Source organism: Thunnus thynnus, chromosome 7 (assembly GCF_963924715.1).
Source record: "Thunnus thynnus chromosome 7, fThuThy2.1, whole genome shotgun sequence".
In the NCBI taxonomy this organism is placed as follows: domain Eukaryota; kingdom Metazoa; phylum Chordata; class Actinopteri; order Scombriformes; family Scombridae; genus Thunnus; species Thunnus thynnus.
Genome location: NC_089523.1, coordinates 796,033 through 807,911, shown reverse-complemented (window position 1 = coordinate 807,911; position 11,879 = coordinate 796,033). Strand labels below are relative to the sequence as shown.

The 11,879-nt window shown below is 39.4% G+C and overlaps 1 long non-coding RNA gene across 2 annotated transcripts; it reads right to left on the bottom strand.

The window, feature by feature from the left end:
• Positions 1 to 2,217: 2,217 nt before the first annotated feature.
• Positions 2,218 to 3,506, bottom strand: LOC137185567 (uncharacterized). 2 transcript variants are annotated; one of them, XR_010928881.1, is made up of 4 exons: positions 3,421 to 3,506; positions 3,109 to 3,180; positions 2,672 to 2,825; positions 2,218 to 2,464 (listed from the first exon to the last, which is right to left on the bottom strand). It is a non-coding gene; the product is annotated as an uncharacterized lncRNA (long non-coding RNA). The 2 variants fall into 2 exon arrangements; XR_010928880.1 differs by lacking the exon at positions 3,421 to 3,506 and having other exon boundaries at positions 3,109 to 3,198.
• Positions 3,507 to 11,879: the final 8,373 nt, after the last annotated feature.

Here is an 11,879-nt window from a genome sequence, read left to right as displayed (position 1 = left end):
CTCCAGTTTATGGCTTTTGTTCCATTTTCTTTGTGTTTTTACACACCCATGCAGCACAGTTTCACTCATACATTCCCTGCCTTAGGAACCATGACATCACTGGCCCTGTGCGGTTTGCTCAGTCCTGACAATGACTTTACAGATTTGTCCCACCTATATGTTTTGATTAATATGTTGTAAATAAATTACTTTGAAAAGGTCCCTACCCTGGACCAGATTGTGAAGAATAATCATACAAGCATGTACAACAAGGTTCTCCAGGACCTCAATAGATGGTCGAGCCATCCCAACTCACTACAAGCCCACGCTTCAGTAATCAAAATGAATCTATTACCCAGAGTCATCTTTGTCATTTCAATGCTCCCCTTACCCCTTATGGTCATTAGTGCAAACTCCACTCAGCAATCTATAACTTTATCTGGAACAATCTGCAGCCCAGAATAACACTTTCCACTGATCAATGGAGGATGCTTAATGGGGGGCTTGCAGTCCTGAATTTTAAATTATACTTTTGGTCCTTCTCGTTAAGACCTTTGATTTCTTGGTTTGATCCCAAGGCAATTGTGTCCTGGAGTGCCTTAGAGGAGGAGACAGATTTACATCACCCTTGGAATGCTCACACTTTCTTCATTGATTCACCCAAATTTAGGGTGACATCAAGAGGAACTCTTCCTGGAAAAAGGACTTTAAGTAAGGACACAAGCAAGGACTTCTTCAGATTTGACAGGATGAAGGCCATCCTGTCATCAGTTCCCATTGTTTGTCATCTATCTCTTTCTTTTCTATATCTCTCTGTCTGTGGTTACACATACAGCTATATATAGCTTTTATATCAGGTTAGTGTGGGGTGGCTGCTCTGCAGGTGCACTTGATTTGACTGTAACTGCGGTAACTGGCTGAATTTGCACTCAAAATGCTGTTAAAACTTTCATTTATAATTTCCACTGTAGCCTCTATGATCATTGAAAAAAGGCACATAGAGTCACGAGGGAGAGTGCACAGTTAAAGCACCCAAAATAATCATCACTCTGACAAATATATTTTTGATAAGTGAGGAATTGATATTCAGTGGTCATAAAATAGAATTTTGTTAACATTAAAAAAGTAGGTTTGTTTAAATAAATGTAGTATGTTTTATTGAAGCTGAACTAATAGCTGTTTAAGCTTTTGTATGAATTAATTATTAATTATGAATTAATTTTGATAGTTAAAAGTAGTGAGGACTAGGTTAATAGGTAACAGTGAAGACTGCATCTTCATTTTTAACTTTTGGTTACATTACACATGTATGTTGTTTCTGAAAGTTGGAGTATTGTACTGGATCATGTGACATATGCTGAAGGTAATGAACCATGGTGAATGATGGAGTTTGTCATTAACAGGGGTTTAAGCAATTACCAAAAGTGAATTTTAGTAAATCAAGAAATGACAACATTTTGTAAAACAAAGAGTCTACCCTGATAGCAAATTTCCTTTGGCATGCATGTTGGCCAAATGAACAGCAAAGATATGGCCCACATTTGGAAGTGAATGACAGCCATATCCGGCCCAAGGGTACAACAGCTATGAGTGAATCATAGCAAAGCCAGACTTCTACCAGGAGTAAGCCAAATACAAAAAGTTGATATGGCTCATAGCTGGGCCTGATATGGAATATCTGTATGGCTGAGTTCTGTTAAGGCCTTATGGCCCTTATGTGACCCACATATGGCTGATATGCCTTAACCGAACCATAACATAGCCATGAGTATTATCCCAGAATTTTACCAAATGGTCTATACTTACTATACTCCAACAATTTTAAAATGTCAAATTGGCAATTTACCTGTTTATATACGAATTTCCCTAATAAAGCAAAGGTTATTAAAAGTAGTAGTTTAAGTCTTGGTTAATAAAAGTTTTTGACCCCCTTTATAGGCTACTAATACAAATGTAAAAAAACAAAACATGGGTAACATTGAGAGGCAACCCAATAGCAATGACATTCTGATAAACTTATGTGTCAATGTAGTGCAACTAAAACGGATAAACTGAATTGTCAGCTTCATCAGCTTTTTTTTGTCTTTGTCTCCTGCCACTGTCTCTGTCACCAGCCAGGTGAAGCCACTTAACCATCAGTACATCAACCTCCTTATCTGAAACTGTTGCTGTTAAAGGATTTCATCTGACAGCACCTTGAGAAGGCAGAACATGAGACAACAGCACACACACACACACACACATATATATATATATATATATATATATATATATATATATATATATGTACATATATATATATAGAATGAAAGAGACAGAGCTTACCAATGACAACTTTTCTCAAGATCAGCTGCTGGACAGATATTTTATCATTCACCCCCCTCCAGTTCATCTGGGTTGCAATAGTAGTTGCAAAGGTTGCTTTCATAACCCTCCAGACTGTGTCTCTCAGGTTGAAGCCTCCAATTAATCCCAGGCAGGCCATCTAAATGAAACAAACAATGTTTCCAAACATAGTGCTAGTAAGTAAGCATGGATTGAATGTATAACACAAGTTCTGACTTACACATGTTCATTGATGTAATATTGTGCAACAACTGAAAACCTACATATCTACAAATACCATAATGAAATCTAAGTGATTATTAACCATACATTTGCACTCAAGTCTGGGTAAAATCTTAATAGTTACCAGTTTAGACTTGTGGCTAGGGTCTGCTTCCAACTCTGCCTCCAGGCACTGGAGAGCCTCATTGGTTTGGGATCTTACTGTTCAACATGGTGTCATCATTATTTTCATGACCAGGGTGGTGAGATGTCTGCAGAATTCCAAGGATCCTTTTTTGCTGGTCAAGAATCATCTCGTTTAGTTAAAAATTTCCCTCATTACAGCTGCAGGAAATACTAGTGTAAGTTAACTCATAATTCATTTTGCTACAACAGCAGAGTTTATTTAACAGGGATGAGATGAAATATGTCCACACTCTGGAGTAAGAAGCGTAACACAGGAACAGCAGTATAACATTGTTCTTGCTGCACTCTAAAGATCTAGAGACCATTTTCTTTTAGTATGTTTTTCCGTTAACATTTAAACAATAACCAACATTTGCACAGTAATTAAGGACATACTTTGAAGCGGAGGGTTTCTTCTTGGGACAGAGTCTGCATCCATCGCTGAGTCATCACACTCGGTCTGCACTGCTGTAGAGTGACATGGGCACTGATATATTTTTGACAAGAAACTTCCTGAAGTGTGGGCTGTAGGAGGCTGGTAGAAAGATGACTAGTGCAGAGATTATTGGCAAAAGACAAAAAGAAAAATATAGTGAGCAGAGATAGGAGAACACCAGCCCCCATCCCAGTTTTTATAAAAGATCTGCATGATTCACATTGGGGTCCCATTTTTGGTGGAAATATCCCAGTAGCTGAAGAATCATGTACCTGCTGGTGGCTTCATGGAGAGTGGGCTGTAGGTAGCTGACTGGCAGACTGGTAGAACGATGGCTATTGCCAAGATGCGATTGGCAAAAGACAAAAAGCAGAAAAATATAGTGAGTACATGGTTTGTTGTGGATCTGCATGATTCACATAGGGTCCCACATTTAGGTCAAAATAGCCCAAAATCCAGATTCATCCAGTGGAATCACATACGGTTGTCAAGTCGGTGGTGGAAGAACCATACACAGCGTGCTGACGTGCTACGTGCTACAGTAAGCGTATTGTGTCATTTCCGGTTGCCGACTGTGTCTACTGATAGCGTTGTTGCTGCTCTCAACTCAGTTGATTTTGCTATATATCACATTACTGTAGATTAATACCTGCTGTATATTTAAACTTTCGCTAGTTCTACACAAGCATTCTCAGCGCTTTTCTCTTAGCGACTTTTCTCGCCAATCGCACAGTTGTTAGTTATTTTAGCTCTGCAGCTAGCATTAGCAGTTAGCGATGGCTTCTCTCTCTCCCTCTCGTTCTCCTGCTCTCTCTTGCTCGGTGTGTCAAATATTCCTCTGCCTCCTTTAGTGATAGTGGTACCTATAATAAGTGTAGTTTATTTGCAGTGCTGGAGGCGAGGCTCAGTGAATTGGAAGCGCGGCTCCGCACGATGGAAAAATAACCAGTAGCTAATGTAGTTAGCCAGCCCCCAGTAGCCGGTGCGAGCCGACCTAGTGTAGCTCCCACCTCCCCAGTACTTCCCGAGCAGCCAGGAAGCCAGGGTGGCTGGGTGACTGTCCAAAGGAAGCATAGCCCTAAGCAGAAGCCCACGGTTCACCACCAACCAGTTTGCATTTCAAACAGGTTTTCCCCCCTCAGTAACACACCTGCTGAGAAACCAACTCTGATTATTGGCAGCTCCATAGTCAGAAACATGAAGTTAGCGACACCAGCAGCCATAGAACAAACAAACAAGCAACCAAACAAAAGAACAGTCATTCATAAAAATCTAGTAAAAATTAAAACCACTACTGCAATAGTACAACAAAATAAGATAATTAAATGTGGACTCTTGAACATTAGATCTCTGTCATCTAAAGCTGTATTAGTAAATGATTTAATCTCAGATCATCATATTGATTTATTTTGTCTTACTGAAACCTGGCTGTGTCATGAAGAATATGTCAGCCTAAATGAATCCACTCCCCCCAGTCATATTAATACTCACATTCCTCAAGACACTGGCCGAGGAGGAGAAGTTGCAGCCATTTTCAACTCAAGCCTAATCATCAACCCTAGACCTAAATTTAATTAATACTCATTCAAAAGCCTTGTTCTTAGTCTCTCTCAGCCAACCTGGAAAACTTTACAGCCAGTTCTATTTGTTATAGTGTACCGTCCTCCTGGCCGTTACTCTGAATTCCTATCTGAATTCTAGAGTTTTTATCAAACTTAGTCCTTAGTACAGATAAAGTAATTATAGTAGGTGATTTTAATATTCATGTGGACGTCGATAATGATAGTCTCAGTACTGCATTTATCTCATTATTAGACTCAATTGGCTTCTCTCAGTGTGTAAATAATCCCACTCAATCCCCACTGTAGGTTGCTGACTAGTAGGCCGGTAGGGAGAAGACTAGTGAGCTGATGAGTGGGCTACAGGTGATCAAATGGCTTTTTGTGGCGTCTTTATACGAGGTGATGGTTCCAGGCCTCTGACAGTGTGTGTGTGTGTGTGTGTGTGTGTGTGTGTGTGTGTGTGTGTGTGTCTCCTATTGGCATATCCAGAATACTGATACAGACAAATTCACAGTAACAAAATCCCATTTGCTTATTAGCTAGAGAAATGCACACAATTGAAGGAGGGAAATAAAACAACTGACTTACATAATTCGCCTAGGCTTTTTGCCACTATCTGCATCTGAATAAATGCCTGAGAATATATCTGCCTCAGGTAGTTTTTTCTGGCATCCTCATACTTTTCTGGAAAAATCAAATGACTAAGCATTTTACTCAGCCTAAAAAAAGCCAATCAAAAAGTCAATATTAAATGGTAACACAATAAGCCATCGCATAATGGGTACATTTTTGATACTGTATGAACTACACTTACCTGTTGTATAGAGAAGCTTAATTCTATATTTTTTCCGCTTCTTCTGTGGTTGCAGTTTTGTTTTCACAGCCTTTTTGAGGTTCTCGCCTCTTAGGTTAGGCCAAGCACACTGCCCCCCATTTCTCCAGATGTCAGGCACCACTTCTACCTCATTTGTTTGCAAAAATAAGACCACAAGGAACATGTCTAAAAAACAACAAAAAAAAAAAAAAAAAAAAAAAAAAAACTATGTACAGAGCATGAGTTTAAAACTGCAATACCTACTAGAGGGAGACAGACACAGAATACAGATAGCACTAAAAAAGAGCCCCATAGAACTACAAGCTACAAGGGATAATTGGAGGAGCAGAGTTTCACGTCAGGCTGGGATTTGTCAAAAAGTGGCTATAAAAGAGATAAGTCAAGAGAATCAGCAACTTAAAGAACACATTCTGCATCTAGCTCATGTAGCAGGTAAACTCCAGTTGTCACCAGCTATCAAACAGATGATAGACCAACTGCAAAGAAAGGAGCATGTCCTCCTGGTATGTTCAGGAACGTAGGGTGCACAGTACCAGACAAGGACTTCAGATTACCCCCATGATGGATAGTCAACAGTCTGCTCACCGTGACCCAGCCCAGCAGCTTCATGACAGCCACTTGCTCCTCTTATGCATTGTATTCCAAGACAACACTAATCTGGTATGATGAGCTTCTTACTTTTTGCTCTGTTATCATGTGTCCCCTGATCTTGTAACCATACAGGCTCTTGATTTCACACTAATTTGGATATGTACTGTGAAAAGAAAGTGAACACTTTTTTGATAAGTTATCATACATACTTACCAGCTCTACCATTTCCAGATTTGCCCATCACAACTCCTCCCACATTCAGTCCTTGATGTCATCATGAACTTTTGTTGTATGTAACAATGGTACAACAACAAACTTGTCGTGGAAGGGCCTGACATACTTCTTAATATTGTCACCTAACACTGTGGTGTTCAAGTCACTGGAGAGACTGCTCACTACAAAAATTCCTAAGTCACATGAATTCATTGGATAGTCAAAGAAAGAGCTTCTATGTCTGTACTCCCTGTAGACCAGGTGTATTTTGACTCCACTAAGTATGATGTTCACAACTATAGCAATACTCTTTTGTATCTCAAGGCAATTATCACCTTCTGTTGTTTTAATGACTGAGCCACCAAACACAGCTTCTTGAAACTGATAAACCACCCCAGAAAATATCAGTGGGCATCAGTGGAATTTTTCCTTCCCTTTTCCCTTCTGAGGACCCTTTTCAAACAGTCATCTTGTGTATTGTAGTAGGCATCTATTTCAGACAGACGACAAATTATTTGGGACAGAGGATCGTGTGGCAAGTTTTCTGACAAGTTTTTTAAGCTTACCCAAGTAATTCTCAAGGGGAAAAGTGGAAAATTGCTGCTTCACATCAGAGATATGTACTAATCCATGCACATCATAACCCACAAATTCGGGACCATACAATTGACTGAAGTGTTCGACAAAGGACACTAGACAAGTATGAGCAAAGTCATTCGACAGAATGCAGAATTGTGGACTGAGAAGAATATAAGCAGCAACTGACAGCAGCATAACATTACTGTATGCCGGTGAAGCCAGGACATTGTGAAGTACTACTGGACCAGTATACAACAAGAACTGCCGCAGCTCGGTGGCCTTCCACCTCAGTCTCTCAGCCAGTGTTCTTGGCTTTCATGAAAAATCAAAAGGATTGAAGGCCTTCAATCCAACCAGTGAATCCGGTATTACTTGACCCTGCCGGGAGGAGAAAGAAACACAGAGTGGCACTGAACTTAACCAAAGATCCAAAAGTCTCTGCATTACCCCAAGACACACAAGATGCATATAGTCATGAGGAAAAGTACCAACCATATCAACAGATGTATCTATCAGAGGGGACTTTCCAGTGTGATGATCTTCATCTGTCATTTGTCTGAAAGAGAGGTCTGTCCTACATGAGGCATCATTCTCAGGACAGGTCATTCTCTTCTTCATATACAGGCCAGTTTGGATACATTTACCACAGCATCATTATTAGATAGATAGGGGGTGCACACTGAACAGAAGTCGGGAGACTCAGTAGCCATACATTTCTCCGTTCTCCATTTCTCTTTTTAGCGTCTTCAGGTTAGGTTATCCCATTGTTGCTAACTTTGGAGCTAACCCCTTTTACTTTTCCAACTCTTGGGGAAACAACAGATGTGACTTTTCTTGGTCTTGACAAGCTGCAGCATTTTTTAACTGACACACTTTAACTTATACTGTACATTTACCACCAGAATGACAACTTACTGCTAACCTTTTTCTCTGCTCTACTCCATTCATTGTCACTTTTCTGATGCTCACTCACTTGCCTGCTACATACTGCCCTATTCCTGAAAAGGAGTTTCCAAGGCATCGACAGAGGTTAACTCATGTTTTGGAACAGTGCTGCACAGAGGCTACAACACACTATTGATTTCTGAATTAATGGAATTTTGGCATTAAATTTTTTTTGGCCTAGCGGGGGATGACAGAGGTATCCTAATCAGAATGCCTAAGTAATGGCAGTGGGCCAATATTGTTAGTATCTTTTAGGAGTCGATGTTTACCAGTAAGCTCGGCTTTGTTAAATTAACAATATGTTAATGGAGGTTTTCCTCCAACAGTAGGAAACAGTTGATATTTAAGTAAATTAACCAATATAAATGTTTACTGTTAGATACATTCTGAATGCAGAACTTAGTTATTTCACAATAGGACACTATTAACATAACAAAAATAATTAAAATACTTTTTCCAATCAATCGTTAGTACACAGGTGGCTGTAGACCAAACTACATAGTTGTACTGTTCTCATTATGTGGCAACACAATTTAACAGCAAGCCAAACTCCGTCCAATAAATGCATGAGGGTAAGGGATCATCTTACTTGTGTCTTTAATAAGATGGTGTTGTACATGCATTCATGAGTCAAGAGTGAAACTGTAGAAAACACAACAGAATACAAAACAATTCAATAGTGTTAGAGCTGGTGACATGACAAGGTAGTTATGGCTTACTGCTGCATACTACATGAATTTTAAATAAACCAAAACATGTGAATTTCTAATATAAATTAAATTATAATAATACACTTGCACCTTACATACAATGTAGTTCTCACAACAGCCTACATTCTATTTTAGATTATATCAGCTCCACAACAGGCAAACATGTTAACTCTGAGCAATTACAAAATATATCTTACATAGTTCACAAAAGCATACTCCTCACAAATATCACCAAATGTGGTTAGTATTTGAGGTTACACAGAAACCTACAGATGATGCTTTCACAAGCTTAAACAAAGGGATGGCAGCAGATGAGATACGTGTCAGCTCCTCAGTCTGCTTGAGAAGAAAAGGCTGATTTCAGATCACATGAGAACTTTTTCCTGTACAGACAGGTTACTTCCTGTTCAAACAAACCCACCACTAGGAGGTGCTAAAACACTGCTAAAAGAACTCAAAAGCCTGGGGCAGAACAATAGTGAAAAGCGGTATGTTTGTGTTGCTGCCTCATTGTAAATAATTTAAAATGTAAATTAAGTTATCAAACATTCTTCTCACAATTCACTCAGTTCTGATAAATTCAGCGTCATGTTTCACAAAGAATAATTCTGATTTAACAAATAAAAATAGTGTGGACATGTTTGTTTTGGAATGTAGCTTTTGCTGGCTGGACACAGGTTTGGAACAGCAAACATAACGTTAATTTAACTGCCATTAAATAATATTTGTCAGTGCAACCCAAAGTAGACATAAGCTCAACATAAGTAAATCAAGATTTAAAAATGTTAAAACGTCCCTTACCAAAGCTAGTCAAAGACAGAAAGACGACTGAAACGGTCTGCATTTGAACCAGCAGGTTAGGCTGGAGGTGTGGCTTGCCACATGCTTGGCACATACAGGTACGGCGGCAGGTGCAAACCATTTGGGTGATGTTTGGGGAACATCAATGCATGTCAATTCACATGACTGCCTTTACCACACCACATGTGGTCCCAAGTTATCAATTCTTATCTGGGCCAGGTACCTAAATTTCAGAGGTGATCCTGAAGTGAAATTCCCTCTAATTTTGAAGATATGGTGAAATGTATGTGGTTATGATTTGGCCCACACGCATTTTGCCATGCCATATCTCTGCCACATGTGCCAGTTAAATGCCACATATGGCCAAAAAGTTGATGCTATCAGGGTAGGTGTGTCACTTTCTTTTGGCAGTGAATTTGGAAATCTGACCCCAAAAGCATGCCTCTACTCAGGACAATAAAATTGGCCAACACCTAGTCTCAAAAAGCTTTTCTCTCTTTCTGTTGTCCTCAGAAAGATGTCTGTAGCATCTTCAAGCCCTTGTTGTCTCATCTGACCATTTTAAGCCAGCACACGTCTCTTAGTTTAAACTTTAACTTAATGTTTTACTTATTTTCTTCCATTTTGCGGTCAAGAGTTTAACTTTAATGAGAAGCCAACTTCAGTTTTAACATTCTTTTGTTTTTGTAACTTTGAGTAGTTTCATCCCGCCAACAAAGCTATTTGCAGTTATTTTAGTGAAGAAAGTTTAGTTTGTAGTCAGCAGTAGGGCCTGACCGATACTGGATTGTTGGGGACTATGCCGATACCAATATAACAGAGTGAAAAAATTCCAATATTGATATATCGGCCAATAATCTTGTATATACGGGACATATACAGTACTGTGCAAAAGTTTTAGGCACTAAAAGTAAAGTGAGAATGCTTACAAAAATATTGCTATAAATTGTTTTAATTTATCAATTAACTACAAAGTTGAGTAAACAGCAGAAACCTAAATGAAATCAATATGTGCTGTGAGCAGTGTAGGATAAAGTCCTTGCATGTTTCGAATGCAGACAGCACAAGCCTCAAACAACAGACCAGCTCTTTCTTCAGCCCCCAGGAATCCTGGCCAATAAAGTGAGAGTCCCAGACTCCTCACTGACCAGATCATCTAAACAACCTCCTGCAAACAGAAAGGATCAGACAATGAACCCCCCATCTCCTGCATGGTCAACAAACCAGACCACTGACCCAAACCATCTTTGATCCTTAAAGCTACAAGAGCCAGCAAGATAGGGAGATCAATTCACACCCCAGTGTGAATTGATAGTACCATTTGGATAAACAACCCCCAGCACTGGTTATCATAACTCACCTCTAAGAGCCAGTCACACACAGAGACGAGCTGGCACCAACTTTAATCCCACAGTAGATCTTGATTTTCAGGACTTGAGTGACCAACCCAAGAACTGATCATTGGGCAAACCAGCATAAGACACAATACATGCTGCACAATATGCCATGCTCCAGTGACACAGACACAGACACACACACACACACACACACACACACACACCCTCAAATGGCATGGACCCCTGCCGTTTGCAGTGAGATCAAAGACCAGAATTACTGCAATGAAACAGTAAACTTCATTGGAAATTTAATAATTATAAATAACTATAAATAAAAAAAACAGAACAAAAAAAACATACGTACATATTAAACTTGAATTAAGAAAAAGGATAAAATATACATAAAATGCTGCCTATATAGCTTTAAAATTAAAAAAAAAAAATATAGGGCCATATCAGACAACATATACGCCGATACCGATATATCTGTGATAGGCCAATATTGGCTGTTAATATCAGCTGATATATCAGTCGGGCTCTAGTCTGCAGATTCAGAGTGTAACGACCCGCTCAATGACACATCAAGACATCTTTAGAACATCATCACAACAACGTTTGTTGTTCTCAGACGTTGACAAGTGTTGTTCCCAGAAAACCGTGTCAACTCAGTTTTTCTTCTTTACCTAGAAACTGCTGTGGTGACATAGCAATGCGCCAGATCACATGAAGAAAGTTCTCCCTCAGCACTCATGAGTGGATAACACCCACTGGGAGGCCACAGAGCACAGCGCCAGCTAACCACCACTGATCCATCAGCTACAACATGCTGAGTCGGCATCTGGGAATCAGCTGAGGACACACGCAGCCATCATCCAGTTGAGTTGAGGACACTGAGCCACCGTCATCGTCTGGAGACACCACTACAACAAAGTGGGCTAAGAACACCTTTCTGCTGGTCATACATTTGCAATCAAGAGTTTGGTGTCATTAGTTTGATTAGTCAAATTTTGATTAGTTTGATTAGTTTGATAGATTATTTTAGGGTTGCCAACTTGCCTAATTAGTTAATTATTATTAATTCATCTGTTCATGTGATTTCACCATCTATTCATTTCTTAACCAATTTAGTTAAATAAATATGCATTTATCAGAACGTTG